This window comes from Canis aureus, chromosome 15, assembly GCF_053574225.1.
Source record: "Canis aureus isolate CA01 chromosome 15, VMU_Caureus_v.1.0, whole genome shotgun sequence".
Lineage (NCBI taxonomy): Eukaryota > Metazoa > Chordata > Mammalia > Carnivora > Canidae > Canis > Canis aureus.
This window is the reverse complement of record NC_135625.1, coordinates 12,510,458-12,531,041: the sequence shown is the minus strand read 5'-3', so window position 1 is coordinate 12,531,041 and position 20,584 is coordinate 12,510,458. Positions and strand designations below refer to the sequence as shown.

At 35.9% G+C, this 20,584-nt stretch overlaps 1 long non-coding RNA gene across 1 annotated transcript in view; it reads right to left on the bottom strand.

Moving 5' to 3' along the window:
- Nucleotides 1-2,452: 2,452 nt before the first annotated feature.
- Nucleotides 2,453-20,584, bottom strand: part of LOC144284268 (uncharacterized) — a 41,761-nt gene continuing 23,629 nt past the window's right edge. Inside the window, exon 3 of the long non-coding RNA XR_013352623.1 lies at nucleotides 2,453-3,223. This is a non-coding gene — a long non-coding RNA (uncharacterized LOC144284268). The remainder of the gene's footprint in view (nucleotides 3,224-20,584) is intronic.

Below are 20,584 nucleotides of genomic sequence, written 5' to 3'. Positions count from 1 at the left end.
CACAGCCAAATACTGTTCTTGTAGCCCATGTGATATCCAGGGTTAGCTTAGGGTACAAAGGTAACCCTCACTATATTGAGCACAAAATTCAGGGGGAAAAAAAAGCAAAACTCTAAACAGAGATTTCTCTGAACTGTTGCTACCAGGAGGGATGTTAAATTGTGCAAAAGAAAAAGAATCTTGATATGGTTAGATTTATACTTTACAAATTGCACTTCAAGCCAAGAGGGAACTCTTCTCATGAGAAATGTGGAGTAGAGCGTTCTGTTTGCTGCAGGGAGGCAGGCGGACTCAGAGAGCAGAGAAAGAAGCTCGTGGAGGCCGAGCCTCTGGCTAAGAGCCATTCCCATGATAACGTTCTCCATTTGGCAACCAGCACTCTCCAGAGCACTTTAAATTTGTATGAAAAGTTATTAATAAATGTTTAATATTTGAGGCAAATGGAGCAATTGCATCAACAGAGATGGAGAATCTGAAAATAGTTATAAGGACATTGGATGTGAAAAGATTAATGTATTGGTTGTGGAGCACAGACAAGAATCAGAATGAAAGAGGCCACTGGGCCCCGGGCAGGGCGGTGGGGGGGGTCATTGCTCAGTCATGATGACAAACTATTAACACAAGTTCCCAGTGAAGAGGAAACTGAGACCCCTATCAGAATTACATGGTGGATCCTCTTGGTTCTCTTTCTAGGGTGCAGGGATAGTCCTATTCAGTAAATCTTTTTACATATTTTTCTGTCATCTTTTGAGTCAGAAACCTAGAAATATCCACCTAGATAGATTCTGCATGTCACTGAGTGACCTTCCCATCCTTGAGAGCATCTTTAGTAACTAGGACAGATCTTAATTTGATTCTGAAAAGCAATATTTGATTTATTAAAATCAAAACAAAAATTATATTTTCCTAAATCCTTGAAGTTCAACCAGTAAATCATTTTATTCTATCCAGTCATCTGGTAAATTTTAACAAACATCAAGAGAAGCATTTTAGTAACTATGTTTAACTGGATCTATCAGTTTATTGTATTAGATTTTCTTTTGAAATACTTCAAATGCATCTTATAAACAAAACACTTTAAGTACTTTTTAAAAAAAGATTTTATTTATTTATTCATGAGACACAGAGAGAGGCAGAGACATAGGCACAGGCAGAAGCAGGCTCCCTGCAGGGAACCCGATGCAGGACTCAATCCCAGGACCCCGGGATCATGCCCTGAGCCAAAGGCAGATGCTCAACCACTGAGCGACCCAGATCCTCCACCTTTAAAGTACTTAAAGCATTTTTATAAATCTAATAAATTTAGCTTATAAATTATAGTGAGCACCAAGTCATTCTAAATTTTTAGCATTGTTTATGAACAATAATTTTCTCCTACTTTCTAACTTAAAGTCACGAGCCTAAGTCAATTCTCATTTTATAAATTAAAACTTAAGTCAATCTCCTACATTCTCTGAAATGCCAAAATCTGTTAAAAATACTGACATAACACATAGGTGAAGTACTTTCCAGACAACACAAAAGTATGAATGCTTTGAATTTATTTTACTATTTCTATACTTATATCTGGCTGGAATTAAACCATAGGTCCCATGTATTAATAAGGGAATAAAAAGAGTTGAAATTCAACTCATGCAGAAGAAATCGTTATTTACAACCAGCCTCTATTCCTACGGTATTAGCATCCATTTTTATTGGTTGGTTGCAGTGGTGTGGTAAACCAGTTTTCCAGAACAGAAAGCCCCTGATTTGTAGCATTTGTCACTTTCTGTGGTGTAAATACTTCACCAACAGATGATTTCAAAGTACCAAAGACTTAATAACTGGCTGATAAAATTCCTAAATATTTAGCAATTAGTTCTCAAGGGTCAGTTTAAGTGGACTTCAGCACAACACTGGTTGTTCCCTAAGCTGCATTAGTTTTTAAATATTTTGATTATCACTCAAGGGTAGAAGTTTAATTTATAAAAAAGATACTTCAAGACACATTTCATATATATATATATATGTATATATTATATTATTTATGTATATATAAAATTCCCATTATACGTGAAGTAATACATTCCTTAGGCCACAAACTGTTCTTAGAATATATTTCAACAAGTGAACACTGTTTGTCTCTCTGTCTCTTAGATTCATAGTCTAAATATTCTCATAAGTCATCTGTCCCTGATTTCTTTATTCCAGTATATGATTTATGTAATAATTTAGTGTGTGTGTGTATATATATATATATATATGTTATATATATGATATATATATATATATTACTGGTGGGAACATAAAAAATGCTACAGCCACTTTGGAAATAGTTTGGCAGTTCCTCAAATTTTTAACCATAGAGTTACTATATGACAGTAATTCTATTCTTACATACATATACCTAAGAATAATGAAAAAAACATGTCCACATAAAACCTTTTCAGTTCATGTCCATGGTTTATGCTAGCTAAAAAGTGGAAACTACCCTAATGTCCATCAAATGATGAATGAAAAAACAAGCTATGGCGTATCCATACAATGGCATATTACGTGGCAATGACTTGGAATGAAGAATTGACATATGTTGCAAAACGGATGAACCTCAAGAACATTATACTGAATGAAAGTTAGTCACAGAAGTTCACATACTACATAACATCACTTATAAAAATGTCCGTAATGGGCAAATCTATAGAGACAGAAAGTAGGTTGGTGTATGTCTAGGACAGAGGGGTACAGCTGAGGGCTTGGGGGTGATGAAAATGTTCTGAAATTAAGTTATGGTCTTGGTCACACAATTCTATAAATGCTATATGGTTAAAACAGGTGAACTTTATGGTATATCAAATTGTATCTCAATAAAGCTATTTAGAATACATTTGTTTGAACAAGATATAGTTTTATTTCTTTCTCATCTAAGAGTTTAGAAGTAGATGGGTAGTAAAGTGACTCCTCTATTTGGATTGACTAGACTGTCCCATCTCCAAAATGTGTTCTATATTTTAAAGTAAAGCAGTTGTAACCATTTCCCATCTAGCAGGAAGGGAGTAAAAAGCTAGGGTACTGCACACTCAGTTATTTTAATGGAAAGACCAGGAAGGAGCATAACTCAGCACTGTTCACATTGGGTTGTCCACAATTTAGTGATATGGTTACAGTTACAAGGGAGTCTGATGTGGACTAAAGTGTAGTCCCTGGATGGGTTTCTGTGAATCCAGCTAAATCTCAGCAGGTCCAGCTATGAAAAGAAACAGAAAACAGATATTTCAGTTCCCCAGGTGAATCTATAATACCCACTAATTAAATAATTCTACCTTTTCAAGATAACTAGGGTTTTTATCCAAAGAACGTTGAGGTTATCTTCTCAGCTGATGAGGTTTCATACTAACTAGAGAGATTTTTGAGGGAAGGGTCAAGAAAGGTGGAAGTGCATATAACCAATTTTTTGTATGTTCTTAAATAATGAGCTGAGCCACTTATGGTTACCTCAATGCCAATAGGGACTCAAAGTTCATGCCTTCTAAATGACTCCTGAAGACTTTGTCTTTGGGGTCTAGCATCACATTACCCAGTTTTCAAGTCTGATTTGAATCTGCAATCTTCTCACATAAGTCGCTGTATAATTAAATTGGATTCAACAAATCTACTTCTTTATTCTGAATTCTTTTCATACTCATCCTCTTTGCTTGAACTTTGACTTTTATTTAGATACTTAGGTGGCATTTGATTTTATTTAACGTTTGCTCCTCAATTGCAGTTGTGAAGATCACCCAACTAGCAGTGATTATCACAATCAGGATCTTAGCTCCCAAGTGTGCAAAACCAGATAAGAAGTGTAACTTAGTGAATGCTATTATCAAGCTTATGTTGTCCTCTGAAGACCAGGGTTGAGGCCATTTTTGCTTTCAGTAAGGATAAAATGTGTTAATTAACAAAGACTAAAGTTAGCCATTGCTATTTCATATGCTCAGGTGGTGCCTTCCTTTATCATCCTGTGGCCAATAGGCTTGGAAAGATCACTTTGGTAAGTATCTCTGATTTCTTCAAGAATCATTCTTCTATCTTATTAGTATCTTGAGTTATAAATGAAAAGCATCTGTGTTACTGATAATTCCCTCATTCTTTTTTGTTATGATTATGCACAGTTGCTGGACAGCCATTTATATTCTGGCCTCCATTAATAACATATTTGACCTGGTTATTGTCCTAATCCCCTAAGGTCCTCTTAGTAAAATGGAGGAAAGAAAATATGTCACAGGGTGGTGGCAAATGTTAAGCAGAAATATAAAACACTTAGCACATGGCAAGTTCTCAGAAATGTTAGCAATTACTATTTTCAAATGATAATTTGCATGTTCTGAGACAAATGTCTGCCAAATATTGTGATTTATCATTGAGGGAAAAAAAAAGAAAAAAAAGAAAAAAAAACATACTTCTTTCAGGGAAAAAATGTCATCTCAGATTTTTCTTAGTATGTATAACAATCCTTCATATATAGGTAAAAAATCATCTTTTTAATGTATATGGCAATAGTATTCTCTTTTATTTCACTTCCTGTCCTTTTTCCATACTTTGGGATCCATATTTTCTGTGTTGAGTGGGGTTTTCCTGGTTTTCCTCCAGGGACCTTGGTTTGATAAAAGTGGAAGATGATTAGGACACCATCTTTCTTATATCTCTCTCATTTGAGGTAATTGTTGGGACCTAAGCAGGGGTCTAAGGACATGTAGTACTGCAGGAAGTCACTCCTGGCCCTTCTGTGTCCAAGTACACACAGCCCTCAGCTGTATTTGGTGCACCATGGGCAGAAAGCTTGTGCTTTATGACTCACTCTGTAAGTAATAGCACTTCTGGGAAGTAATTCACGTATCAATGGAATATTCTTTTGTGGGCTTCTATGTTGAAAACAGTCATTGTCCTTCATGCATTGCATATGCTGGTATTGGCCAAGGCAGCCTCATCAGCAAGAAAAATTATTTGATTCTCCACAAAAATCTGGACATGATCGGGTCTAGAACACATAAGAATGATCTTAAGATTTTTCTATCTCTATATACATATATTCCCACACACAAAATATGATTTTACAATTACGAACACATACAGGCATGTGTATGTATGTATTATATGAAGCTTGATCAATACCGAGAGGCAAAATTCAGGAGAAACTGAAAATTTTTAAAGAAAATTAAGAGCTGGGATCCCTGGGTGGTGCAGCAGTTTGGCGCCTGCCTTTGGCCCAGGGCGCGATCCTGGAGACCCGGGATCGAATCCCACGTCGGGCTCCCAGTGCATGGAGCCTGCTTCTCCCTCTGCCTGTGTCTCTGCCTCTCTCTCTCTCTCCCTGTGACTATCATAAATAAATAAAAATTTAAAAAAGAAAGAAAGAAAATTAAGAGCCGTATTCTATTATTCAGGGACTGAGATTCAGATGTTTTCTTTCTCTGAAAGTTTTATGTGATATTTTCACCTTTATCTATTGATTCCGCATGGCTGTCCTTTCCTGGACATCCAAAGAGTGAAAATATCCAACTGGTTTTAACTAAAGCAGATTAAACAACTACCCAAGAACTACAAAGTTCTAACTCAACAACTACAAATTTCCTTTAACCAGAAATAGAATTTGATTCGAGGGATGCCTAGTGGCTCAGCATTTGAGCATCTGCCTTTGGCTCAGGGCGTGATCCCCGAGTTCTGGAATCGAGTTTCACATCAGGCTCCCTATGAGGAGCCTACTTTTCCCTCTGCCTGTCTCTCTGCCTCTCTCTCTCTGCATCTCTCATGAATAAATAAATAAAATATTTAAAAAAATAATTTGATTCAAATTTCTACATTCAAAACAAATTTAAAAACTTCTCTCCCCCCAAATTGCCTTATCTCCCAATGTCAGGCCTATGACCTAGTCAGCCAAAGAATGGGTCAGATTGGTAGGAAGTGGAATTCTGTTGGCTGCCAGTCCCACAACTGCAAGAGAGAGAGGCACATAGGACTCATGCCATTCTTCCAGAGATCAGGTGTCCAATGTTAGGAAGTGGATAGGCAGTGTCTACAAGGTCTAAGCCAGAAACACATGGTCCAAGGGGCCATTTAATACACAATCTCAAAAATGATAGCAAATTATGAATGAAAAATCAAATGCTCTAATCACGTAGGCCATGGCTTTCTTGTATCAGAGTTTGTGAGTATCAGAGGGGAAAAGGACAAAGGTCTAAGATAATAACTACATACACGATACCAGTGGAACTTCTAATGCAGACTAAAATCCATATTGTAGCCTAGATTTTCCTGAGATGCTTTTACACTCTACATATTTGCAAAGAGAAAAGTATAACTGAAAAAAGAAATTAATGCACACGAAGGCAAATTGGGTCAGCATCAGTAAGTCAGAACTGACCTTGAAATCAGGAGGCCTGAGCTTCAATGTGATCATCTGGCAGCTGACTGTCTGATTCTGAGAAAAATAAGACAACTAGGATCTATGGAACACATTTTGCCAGGCCTGAGCAGGATGCTGTATATATTGTTATGCCATTTAACCATCTTAAAACCTCTGTGAGTTACATAAATTACTGCTATTTTACTGCTGAAAAAAAGTTCTGCATGGCTATAGTCTGTGTTGGAAGAGAATCAATGAACAGATTCCTAAACCTATTTAAGTCATTTTTTTTTTCTTTTGGTAAGCAGAAAAGATTTTCATCTGAATCCTATCACATGAGAGATTAGTATTGTCAATTCAATATACCTTCTTATACCATCTAATATCTTGATGCCCATCTTCACCATGTATTTGCTAAAGGTTAAATTCACATGCATTTTGTTTTTTATGTTGAAGTAAACATTTGATTTGGGAATCCTCTCACATAATGATTTGAAACCCATTGTTTTAGTTCTTTGAGTCAGTGATTCTGTATATTAGCAGAAAAATAATAAATGGAATGTTTTAAAATAAGAAAATATGTACATGGCAATTAGCCTGAATATAAGGAAAGTTATCACTAATATTATTGTAGATAATTTTTTCTATGCAATAATAAATACCCTCCAATAATTAATATGCTTATTTTGAACACCTTAGCAAATGAGAGCAAGCACTAGTGTGTATCAGAGTAGGCTATCTTCTGACCTGAGAGCAAGAGGAAATCACATTTCTCAGTTATACAAACAATCCTTTAAGATATGATGCCTCGTCACATTATCAGAAAGAATAATGTCTTATATGAGCCAACTCATTTTCTAAGGACCTTCTATGGGTCTTAGCTTGTACGTGGGTCATAAATGTCACATTTCCATCAGTTGATTGCAGAGAGATTAATAAAGACAGAGTTAATTATACAATGATGTAGGTCAATTGTTTCTCAAGAAAACCAGAAAATTTTTTTTAAAGAGACGAAGTTAACGCAAATGAGCAAGAGTGAAGTGTCAAAGTTACCACCTCTTGGCTTGAAGGGGCAAAGGGAGGGAGTGATTACTAGATACCCGTCAAGAGCTGTGGCCTTATGGGAGGAAACAGAGCTGGAGACGACCGATGACTTGGCACAGAGTGAGATTGAAGAATAAATACCTCTACTTTTCTCTTGCCTTCCTAATTCTTATTGTACTTTCTATTGGCTATGTCAACTGGAAGCCAGAGGAAAGAGTGATCGATGTAATCGATAGAGGTCAATTTCTCCAGTCCAGGGCAGTGTGGTGAAAGATGGAGAGCAAACAGGGTATCCAGACAAATGCTTTTCTAATAGCAATTCACTTATTCATTCTTCTTTTCGTTCAATGCACGCACATTTGTAAGCACCAATTGTGTTCAAGATGTAGTATTTCCTGTAAAGGTTGATGTAGGAAGAAGAAGGAGAAGGAACTGCATAAGGAATTGTCCATTTCTCAAGATAATAAGAAAAATATATGAAGAATGTTGAAGCAGAGAATGATAGGCATAAACTGAGTATATGGAAGTCTTACAGGAATTCAATGTAACAGAAAAATAATTAAAGCAATGAGGAAGGGCTTCATGGGAGGCATAGCATCTGAAATTGGTCCTGCAGAATGGACAAAATATCGATGGAAACAGGTGATGGACAGATATCCCATATGGAGAAAAATAGTGGGAAACAAGGAGGTGGCAGGAGGTAACCTATGTCCAAGGAAGTCGATTGCAACGGAGTGTTCCTTTGATGAAGTCGTGAGCAATAAAATCAGAAATTAAGTCAGATAAAGCAGACTACCTGCCTGGTCCCAATCACACACATGTGCTCACACATGCTCACACCCACACATGTGTAGTCAAATCAAGGCTGTGCTAGTGCAAAGCTTCAGCAAGTCATTTCTGAGGAAAATGCAAATACAATGCGGTGGATGGGAATTATACAATCTGACATGAGTGTATCCTCTGTTGGAAGACAAAACCCAATATGCACGCTGAGCATTCTCTCCTTTATTCTAGCTTTATTCTAACTTTATTCTAGCACTGTTTCCAGGGCCCGATCGCAATTGGGATAAGAGCACCATCTAGTGTGTTCCAGTCTTATGTAAAGTTCAAGGACTTTTGATCTGTTTCTAATATTATTACCCAGACATGACAAAAGGACTGAAACAACAACAGTAAAAACCCCTCCCATCTATTGTAGGCTTCAAAATTTGCAGTTTAATAAATTGGAATTTGTTGGGATTTATACGATTTCTAAAGAATCCCCCTAAAAGAAAATTGCCCTGTTGTCATCAGTACCTAAAATAAAGACAGTAGAAAAAGTAATTTCTCGTCATTTTGTGGTCTGCACAATCTGGCAGCTAAAATATAAAGAGCACCCCCTCCAAAAAAAAATAAAATAAAATATAAAGAGCAATATTAATTAATTTTTGGTGTGAAACAAATGACACCTTTATTTATAGGTATAATTTTAAACATATAAACTAAGCAACACGTAGCACGTACATTAAATATCAATGATCACCACTGAATTATAAAATGTAAAATAAGAGCTTTGATGACTATTTATTTTAGTAATCGGAATGTGAAGAGGAACTTTGAGCCATACATCATAAACTAATTCTGGAAAATATTCAGGTCATGAACCAGGAAAACTGTCACTGTCAAAATTGAGGGGAATCTCAATTTTGTTTGTCCTGCTGCTGTCTGTGCTAACAGAAGAACAAGAGAATGATGGGAAGTGGTGTAACCAAGGCCCAGACTGAGGAGGAAGCAAAGAAGGCAAAATGGAGAACAGTGGGAACTCAGGGACCAAAGAATGAAAGTCACACCTCTTATCTCCCTATTTCCTATCCTTCAGAAGTCTACATTTGGACGTCACACCTGCAAGTCCACAAAGTCTTTTTAACTAAGCCAACAATGTATTTGCTTATCAGCATTACAAGTGTAACAGAATAACCCAAAAGACTATGCTGAAGCAAATACTACTCAGCAGAGACAATGCCCACACCTCCGCTGGGGATCCTGCAATGCACCCAGAGAGCATTCATGGAAAGAATGCAGCTTGCTCTTTGGTGCCTCTCCTAACTAATTTTGTTGATACATCTGAGAAGAAATGATACTAGCTCAAATGAAATCTAACCCAGCATTTCCTGAGTGGGATACTTCATGTGGCAAATATGTAGACCGAATGGTGAGAAAGAGCAAGGGGATAGAGGCTGTATTTCCCATTGCTTTTATGCTATGCTTTCAGGACCACTGCCTGGACGGGAATGTGCCCTTCCATCAGAGTGAGCCGCTGTTACCCACATGGGTTAAGGCCTCGCACGGCCATGTCTTGTTGTCAGTTGAATTAAGTGGGAGAAAATTTCTACTTTCTCAATCAAATATATTTGAAGCACATAAACATGCTTTAAAGGTCACAAAAAATAATATTAAACACTTTTTCACCATAGGAGGTCCAGTACTCATGCTTCACTTCAGTGGACACACCAACCACCTGCGGAGTTTGTTAGCAATGCAAAGCCCAGAGCCTCCTCTTCAGACCCACTGAATCAGAATCTCCTTGGGTAGGGTCAGGGATTTCATATTTTCAACAAGCACACTGGGTGATTCTCAAGTGAAAATATGTGGCTTTTTTTTTTTTTTTTAAAGATTTTACTTATTTGAGAGAAAGAGAGCAGGAGCAGGGGGAGAGGGAGAAACAGACTCCCCCATTGAGCAGGGAGCCTCACTCGGGGCTCCATCCCAAGACCTCACTCCAAGACCTCAAGATCACTACCTGAGCCAAAGCCAGGCACTCAACTGACGGAGCCACCCAGGCACCCTGAAAATATGCTTTTATGAAAGCAATGTGAATCCCCTGGTTTTTCTTTTCTTCACTAATAAAAGATTTTTCTGTTTACTTCATGTAACAATTATTGTTTGCTCTTTGAACAAGAGGTCACATATATCGATAGATTCATATTATATAATTGTTAGCAACTGTGATTCTTATAATTTCTGATACATTTACTCTAATTAAGAGTTCAAAGTTCAAAATCTGAAATCTTCCATTTAAAACTGAAAGCATTTTCTTTCACTAAAAATGAAGTAACATCTTAACAAAAATATAAAATATTTGTTCCAGTGTCCACTGTAGACTTCTATGGGATATGCTGCTTTATTGCCCCCCTGCTAGGAGCTCACTACTCTCCAGTTACCAAGAACAACTAGCATCCAACTGTCTTTAAGGGTCATTTCCTTCCTCTGCATCTGTCTTCCTGGCTCTGCCTCTAATAGAACGTTCTTTTCTCCTCACGCTCTTCTGCCTAGCAAACTTCAATCTTTACAGACACAGATCAAATGTTACCTTTCTTGTGAATTCTTTCATGAGCTCCATTAAGTAGGATTGACCAGTTCCAACCCTATCTCCTCCTCTGCGCCCCTACATATAGAACATTAAATTGCATCTGTCTTTATGTGTGTCTCTCTACCAACCAAGCAACAAGCCTTCAAGGGAGGAGGGTTTCTCCATCATTTTATAGTCCAGTATCCAACCCAGAGTAGAAAGTCAATAAATGTTCATAAGCCATAAATAAGAGTTTCTAGGTCAAATGTGTGAGCAACCCCAAGCACCTGGTCATCTTGAAATCTGGACCAAAGTAAATTTTGTTCTAAAGGAGTAGTTTGAAATGTCATGGAAAAACACCAACTATTTCAATAGCGAAAATATGAAAGTCCTCATTTGGTCTCAATATCATTAATTTGAGAACAGTTCCTTGTTTCTCAATCTATTACTAATTTAAAAGAATATATATTTGAGCCGAATAAAAATGTGTGTGAAGTGGTAGAAAATGTAGAGGCAGCATCTCTAAACTTCTCCCCTAATAATACTAATCTGGGATTCTTTGAGATTCTTTATTTTGTTTTCTTTCATGTCTAGATAACAAAGTTGCACAGAGCTGTTGCTATCTGGGGAATAAGAAAATCTATCGCACACTATTCATCATTTCCCAGTCAATTATAGGAATGTCCAGAATTCTTCATTGTTTCTTAAAACAAGAAATGTATCTGGGACACCTGGGTGGCTCAGTGATTGAGCGTCTGCCTTTGGCTCAGGTCATGGTCCTGGGGTCCTGGGATTGAGTCCCATATTGGGCTTCCTGCAGGGAGCCTGCTTCTCCCTCTGCCTGTGTCTCTGTCTCTCTCTCTGTCTCATGAATAAATAAATAAAATCTTAACAACAACAACAACAATGTTGTTGTATCAGAAAGGAGCAATGTCTCAAGAGTATGAGTAGACCTCCAAGTGACAAGTCCAGCAGAGCACCTTCCATGTCATATATTCTCAAGATTCTTGCCGAAATAAACCTAAGACACTGATGTAAGTAAAGATATAAAAAAGTAAAGACATATTTGTTATAGGTTAGTATAAAGTAAATATTGCATAGAATTTTAGATTGCAAAGTATGAGGGCTCTTGGCAGTAAATTGGCCACTAATAAACACTAACCAGATGATAGTCAGCAAAGATGCCCCATCTGTTTACATTTGCCAGAACTACATAAGACATTTGGTTTAGTAGTAATAACAGTATTGAGTGAAAGAGAGTTTTAAAAAGCACACATACACTGCATTTCATGTTTTAACATGGGAAATTCACATCAGCAGAAAGTAAAAGTACAGCTGTTTCTAGCATTTTGTCAAGGATAAAACTATTACCACTTCTTAGTCTCAGAACTGGACTTACTAAAGTAAGAACATGTGGGCTCTATCATTTATTTATCACTTACATCCTATAACTGCAAATAAAAACACATATCTGAAATGAAAATGTTTCCCATATAATTTTTTTTAGTAGTACAGAAAAATATGCTATAATCACCGATGGAATTCACAAGCATCTCTGCCAAACAATCACTGCAGAGCTTAAATTAATCAATACCAATCAACCTAAAGAAAGACAAGATAAAGTTAGTGATATTATGATGAATAAGTTTAGCATTTTCACATACCTATTATTGTCCTTCTGATTCCATTAAAGAAAACTCATGGGGAAAATATCAACATTTAGGATATGTGGCCTATAAAAGTAGTTGGGGTAAAGTCTGTAATTTATTTTTAATGCTTCTTGATTGAGAGCATATTGGGAATATGCTCTACTTATGAAAGAAAGAGAAAAATTTCAAAAGGTTATTTTCTTAAACACAAAACATAGCAATGATAATCATTTTAAAAACAGAGAATCACAGCTCAATAGCTGGAAAGCAACTATAGAGTACTAAGACCAATGATTAAAAATTGTATAGATATCCCTCTACATATATCTGTATTAATAAAACAATAAAACTTATATATGTCTCCTCACATGAAAATATCATTGCCTCCCTTTGGCCACACTAAAACACAGTGTCCTCAAGATTCCTTCAATTGTCTTTTCATGAAGTACACCACTTCAGGTTCTGCTTGTATGCAGGCTTATACAATATTTATTTGTGTGATCCCAGTGGCCTGGAACTTTCCGAAGCCTAGTGTGTCAATGTTATCTGCCAGCAACCTAAGCGTCCAGGTTAGGATTGGACAAAAATATGCTGCACATTTGTCTACACAAGTGTGGGGCTCTGTGAATGCCCCATCCCCACTCCATGGGCCACACCTCGACAGGCAACTGAATTCCAGGGAATGTATTCTTTTAGTCACTCCAAATACCTTAATCATATAACCCCTATTTGGAAAATAAATAAAATAAAATAAAATAAAATAAAATAAAATAAAATAAAATAAAATAAAATAATAAAATAAAATAAAATAAAATAAAATAAAATAAAATAAAATAAAATAAAAATATTTCCATTATTTGGAAGTTTTCACAAGATTTGATATGGAGTTCACAAGAGCCCCGGCTTCAAACTGATGTTCAGACAAAAGCTGATTGTTGTAAGCTATTATTTTAATTATGAGGGGGGAGGGACACTAAGAGAGGGACAGACAGTAACTCAGGACAGGAAAATCAATGGTGTCGCCTAACTGAGCTCTAACGTCTTCATTTCATGAGAGAAAAGTCTAATCAAACCATGATTTATTGCTTCACTAGTGCTATCTTGTATCCATAGTTACATGTCAATTTCTAATCTGTCATCAGTATACTATAGGTTTCACTAAAGACTACCTGATAAATCATTTGACGTCAATGGAGAGCTCTTTGTATAGGATAATGTTACAATAATTAATAGAACACCCGGAAGTATTTTTCCAAACTTGATAAATAATTTTTACTGTGAAATAGTCCACTATCCCTAAACATTCTTCCCAAATTAGTTCCATATTCATTTATGTTTCAAATACAAATATCAATATCTGTTACTAAGTACCAAAAGCAGCTAATTAACCAAATTAGATTGAAGGAAAATAGCCCCAAAGAGCTTTATAATAAAAACCGAAAGAGATCTCCCCCTTTTTTTTTTTTAATCCAGTATAAATTATATGCAGGGACCTAATGAGCTCCATGAATCTGTTCTAAAAAAAAAAAAAAAAAAAAAAAAAGAAAGAAAGAAAGAAAGAAAGAAAGAAAGAAAAGAGAGAAAGAAAAAAAAGAAAGAGCTAAACTTTAAAACAGACATTTAGTACAAGATAACACTTAAAATCATTAGTGATCTTGTGACACTTCAGAGTTTAAAAGAATGTGTATATCCTTTAAAGAAATAGGTCTTTCTATTTATATGACAGTAAATGGCTCAGATTCAAAATCTACCCACAGCTCCTCCTTCCAAAGGGTGTTTGGCAATCTACAAACTTGACAGTTTCCAAGTGCACTGTATTATAATGGTACATTGCAGCCTCATCCAAACTCAGAATTTCCCATGTAAACTTAAATTTCTGTTCTTTGCCCCAATCTCAATTTTACAGAGCAATTATCTTTGACAAGAATTAATAAATCTGCTTTTTAAAAGACATTCACTATATTGCATGCTTGAAAGTTGCTAAGGAGGTAAATCCTAAATGTTCTTACCAGAAAAAAAAAATTTATAATTATATGAGTTGATGGATGTTTTAACGACTCTTATTGTGGTAACTATTTAGCAATATATATGTGTATCAAATAATCACATTATACATATTTAGCTTATACAATGTTATATGTTAATTATATCTCAATAAAGATGGCAGAGTTGAGAGAAGGGAAGAAATGCACACATGGCAAAGTATATAGCCTTCCGCAGAAAACAATCATAATATTTAACATATGTCTCTGATAAACAATCATTTTCATTCATATCTCGCATGGTACAATTTTGAACAAATTTCCTAAAAGAACTTGGTTTAGAAGAAAGGGTGGATCAAAAGTCAATATGCTGGAGGTGCTGGAAACACCAACCCACGTAAAACATGGCACAGCACTTTACAAGACCAAAGATCCCTTATTTATTAAAAATAAAGATCTTTCATTTAGAAAACTATGTCTTTAATTTCAGGATGAACAAGAACATATTAAAATATGAAAAGCAATCATTTGATATATTCAGGTTATTGATTTTCTGAAAATTAACATGAATTAAATTCAACCAAAATTTATTGAGCAATAACTTTCAGCGGGCCAACATGCGAGGTTTAGGAGTATAGCAAAATGAAGAAAACCGGCTTCTCTCAAATTTCCTTCATCAAAAAGCACTGCTTTCCTTTTGATCTAAGACTCTTTCAACAAACAGAAAAATTCCACACCTTTCTTTGATGCCATTCAAAGCCTCAAAATACTTCACATTTTCTAAATTCAACACAAACCCACAACTCATATCATTTTAATATTTTTAAAAATTTTTTAAATAATTTTGTGGCATAAATTATACACAGTACAATGGGCCCGTTATAACTGTATAACTATTGATGACTTTTGACAAATAACCGTATAGTCATTACCCCTTTCAAGATACAGAACATTTCTATCATCACCGGAAGTTTCCTTGTGCCTCCTTTGCAATGGATCTACCCCATTTCCTGCCCCAGGCAGCCAACTTTCAGATTAGTCAGTACAGATTCCTTCTGCCTGTCCTAGAATATGCTATTAATGGAATCACAAAGCCTGTATACTTCGCACTCTGGCTCTTTCACTCAGCATGATCTTTTGAAGAATAACCACCTTGTTTCATTTCTTCCTTTTTTATTATTGAGTAGTATATTCCATTATATGTATATACCACACCTTTCTAATCTGTTCATCAGTTGGGAGATATTTAAGTCATTTCCAGTTTGGGGCTATTGTGAATAAAGCTGTCATGAATGGTTCTATGCAACTCTTTTTCATAATTGCTGTGGTTGAGTTTACATTTATAAGGTTACTATTAATTTTTCATCTGTCCCTTATGTTTTGGCTACCTTTCCACCCTTCTTTACAGTTGGTCAAATATTTTTAGTGCCTGTTTTATTTCCTCTGCTGGCTTCCTAGCTACCTATCTTTTCTTTATTTTTTAGTTGTTGCTCTAAGGCTAGTAGTATGTGTCACTTTAATTATTGCCCTATGGCAGTATTCATCTTACCAATCTTATTAGGGACAGCATTATATCTCCTTATATTTTACACTTTGAACTTTATAATTCTTTCTCCATTGTTCCCCCTAACGATCAACACAACCTTACCACTTCCTCCTTCCCTCACTGGTTTCCCACTTCCGGCTCCCTTTTGTGCAAATGCACTTACTGTACAAGGTATAATTCCATTTACCTGCCCCTGCCCTTTCTCTGCTGCATTTATCTTTTACTTCTACATGTGTTATGAATCTGAGTCTAGAGTGCTATTCTTTTTACTTTAAGTTATGTGAAGAGAGAAAACAGTCATCTCTATTTACCTTCTAAATTAATTTGTCATTTTCAGTTCTCTTAATTGTTCTTTGTAGATTTGAATTTCCAGCTATTACACTTTTTTGACCTAGGGGACATCTTTTTTTTAATTTTTTTATTGGAGTTCAATTTGCCAACATATAGCATAACACCCAGTACTCATCTCATCAAGTGCCCCCCTCAGTACCCATCACCCAGTCACCCCCGCCCGTGCCTACCTCCCTTTCTGCCACCCCTTGTTCATTTCCCAGAGTTAGGGAAATGTTCTGTCTTAGGGGACATCTTTTAACATTGTTTGTAATCCAAACCTATTGGTGGTGAATTTTACCTCTCCTTTTTCTTTCTCTTTCTTTCTTCCTTCTTTCTGTTGGTATACCTAAAAATTATTTTATTTCATCTTATTTTTGAAGAATATTTTCATTGGATATTAAATTTTGACTTGACAGTCTTATATTTTCTTTTAACACTTTTAATGTGCCATTCCAGGGTGCCTGGGTGACTCAGTTGGTTAAGTTCCAACTCTTGGTTTCCACTCAGGTCATGATCTCACAATCATGGGATAGAACCCCTCACTAGGCTCTGCACTTAGTGTAGGATCTGCTTCAGACTCTTTCTCCCTCTCTCTCTGCCTCTCCCCAAGCTCCCTCTCTCTCTCTCTCTCTCTCTCTCAAATAAATAAACTGAAAGAAAGAAAGGAAGAAAGAAAGAAAGAAAGAAAGAAAGAAAGAAAGAAAGAAAGAAAGAAAGAGAAGAAAGAAAGACATCCCATTGTCTTCCAGCCTGCATTGTTTCTGAGGAGAAATCAGCAATCCTTATTACCACAGTTCCCTTGTATATGATTTTCTTTTTTATTGTGACTGTTCTCAAGTTTTCTTGTTTTCTTTGTTTTCACTAGTGTGACTGTGATGTGCTTCAATATGGTTCTCTGATATTTATTCTGCTCGGAAGCTTTTAGTATTTCTAAGTAATTTGGTGTTCTCAAATTTGAAAAGTTTTTGGACATTATTTCCTCAAATACAATTTTTCTTCTCAATCCCAGTTTATTCTTCTAAGACATGAAGTAAAAATAAATTAGACTACTATATATTTTTCCATCCAATTCCTGGCATCCCATTTGTTTATTTTTCTTCAAAGTTTTATCTCTCTGTTGCTGAAATAAAATAATTTCTTTTTAACTGTCATCAAGTTTTCTCTTTCTCCCCATCTTGAATCTGCTCATTGGTAAATTTTTTTATTTCTGCTATTGTACTTTTCTATTCCAATATTTCCAGCAGATTCCTTTTTTAATAGTTTCCATTTTTCTGCTGAGATTCTCTACCCTTTTGCTCAACAAAACTGATCTTTTTAAGAGAAACGTATACTGGTTGTTTTAAGGTTTTTCTCTGCTTAAATTCAACAACTGACCCATCTCAGATTGGTTTTCTTATTGAGTACTTTTTTCCTTGACTATGGATCAAATTTTTCTGTTTGAATGTCTTGTGATTTATTTAAGAATATATTGGATTTATTGGATAAAATACTGTAGAGACTGGAATTCTAAAAATCTTTTTCTGAAATGTGTCCATTTTTATTTTAGCAGGTAGCTCAATCACTGATTTTTATGATAAACTTGTGTGGACTTGAATTTTTGCTTTGTTAGTGTGGATTTGCATAAAGCCCAAGATTCCCTCAATTCCTGTAATTCAGTGGGAGTCAACCCCCAAAGTGTTTTCTTTGCACATCTTTCTAGAGCTTAATTTTAGGCTTTAAGGTATCTCTACAGCATTTCTTGAGGGGTTAGTGCAGATATTATTTGAGGGAATTAATCCTTAAATTCAGAGAAGCTTTTATATGATGTGGCTGGTGCTATGAAATTGCTTCTGTTGCCTTAGCTAAGTGCCAAGAGTATCAAGAAGGTAGATATTGAGGTCACTCCAAAGTACTTCTCTTCTCCAACACTGAGCAGTATCTCTTCCAGTATATCTGTTCTACTCTTAATCCCATAGTACCTTCCATCTCCACATGCATAATCCATTTTCTAATCATAGGCCTTTGACATAGCTTCACATAATCTTTTGGATTTGCATCTCTGCATCTGTCCCAATGCTTCACTTCACAGATTTAAGCTGCTTTAGATGCCCTAAACTCTGATCTCTGCCTCCTTATTTCATTGAAGAACCTTCATTCTCTCCTCAGTCTTGAGCTCCTTGCAATGTAGGAAATTTGCTCAGAGAAAGAGCTGGAGAAATCATGGGAGCACCCTGGCCTCTCTTCTTCTAGGTCCTTGATGTGGAGAGTTACACTGTTTATTTGAGCTATTTCTTCTTTTTTAATGTAGGTGTTAGGACTTTACACTTTCCTTTCAGTACTGTTTCGGTTACATCCCATAAGTTTTGGTATGTTATGTTTTCACTTGTTTGTCTCAAGATATATTCAAATTTCTTTTTTTTTTTTTTTAATTTTTATTATTCATGATAGTCACACAGGGAGAGAGAGAGAGAGAGAGAGGCAGAGACATAGGCAGAGGGAGAAGCAGGCTCCATGCACCGGGAGCCTGACGTGGGATTCGATCCCGGGTTTCCAGGATCGCGCCCTGGGCCAGAGGCAGGCGCTAAACCGCTGCGCCACCCAGGGATCCCCAAATTTCTTTTTTCATTTCTTCTTTGAGCCATTGGTTATTCAAGAGTTTTCCATAATTTCCACATATTTGTGACTTTTCCAGTTTTCCTTTTTTATTAATTTCCAGATCAATTCCATGGTAGTCAGGAAAGATGCTCGATATGATTACAATATTCTTAAATCTGTTAAGACTTGTGTGATATAACAGCTGCTCTAGCCTAGAGAATGGCCTGCACGTATTTGAGAAGAATATGTGTTCTGCTGTTTTGGGAGGGAAGCTCTATATATGTCTGTGAGGCCTATGTGTGTATAGTTTTGTTTAAATCCTCTTTTTCTTTGCTCTTCTGTCTGAATGTTCTATTCATATTGACAGGGTATTGAAATTGCCTACTCTTATTATAATGCTGTCTATTTCTCCCTTCAGTTAGTCAATATTTGTTTCATATATTTAAGTTTATGATATTGGTTGCATATATAACTTGTATATATTCCTGGTGAATTGACCCTTTTGTTAACTGGTCTCTACAGTCTTTAAAGTCTATTTTGTCTAATATAAGTCTGGCCACCTCTCTCTCTTTTGGTCACCTTTTGCATAGGATATCTTTGTCCTTTCTTTCACTTTCAGTCTACATCTATACTTAAATCTAAAGTGAGTCTCATGAAGGCAGTGTATAGTTGGATCTTGATTTTTTTTACTTTTTCGGCCACTTTATATCTTTTGATGAGTTTAATCTACTTACATTTAAAGGAATTATTTATAAGGAAGGATTTACTATTGTCATTTCTTAGTTGTTTCATGTCTGGATTTCTGAATTTCTCACAAAGAAAATGGTAGTATTATTGTCAAATTGGTGTCTCTGTAGAAGAGAGAGTCTGGGACTTCTTATCAGTCATCTTGCCACTTTCCCTCAAAGATCCAATTTTTATTAATCAGGATTATTTCAGGTTTGCAATGGTATTCAAGTTGAAACTAGCTTACACTAAAATAATAACAGGTGTAAATAACTGAAAAGTAGTGGCATAGAGCTTTTTAAGTAAGGCAAGGATTAAATAATATAGTTCAAAACTCTGTCTTTTTCTCTACCATTCAGGCAGATTCACTCTGAACAGTGAGCAAAGGTGCCTATCAATTTAGTAGCCTGAATAATAAGCTCCATCTGGAAAATTCTCTGATTGTCATGGCCTGTATCATGTGTATTTCCCTGAACCAGTCACAGTCTCTAGGAAAATGAGGTAGCTAGGGCTGTGAAATCCAATGTGTGCTCATTATAAGGCTGACAGTGATTTCAAAGACGTAATAAAAAGGATTCCCCACACAAAATGGGTTTCTGTTTTTATGAAGTGGGAAGAGTTGTAAGCTACAAAAACAACAGATTTTCTATCTCACTCTTGAAGATAAGTTTTATGACACAAAATTGAGCAGGGCATCATTATTTATAATGTCTGAAACATTAAAATACACGAAAATACCCAATAATAAGGGAACGGTTAATAAATGATGATATACAACTGACCGTTGAACAATGTAGAGGTTAGAGTCACCAACCCCTGTGCAGTCAAAAATCTGCATGTAACTTTTGACTTTCCCCCAAACTTAACTACTGACAGCCTACTATTGAATGAAAGCCTTACCAATAGCAGTTGATTAACACATATTTTGCATGTTATATGTAGTGTATACTGTCTTCTTAAAATAAAATAAGCTAAAAAAATGATATTAAGAAAATCATGAGGAAGAGAAAATGCATCTACAGTACTGTACTACATTTATTT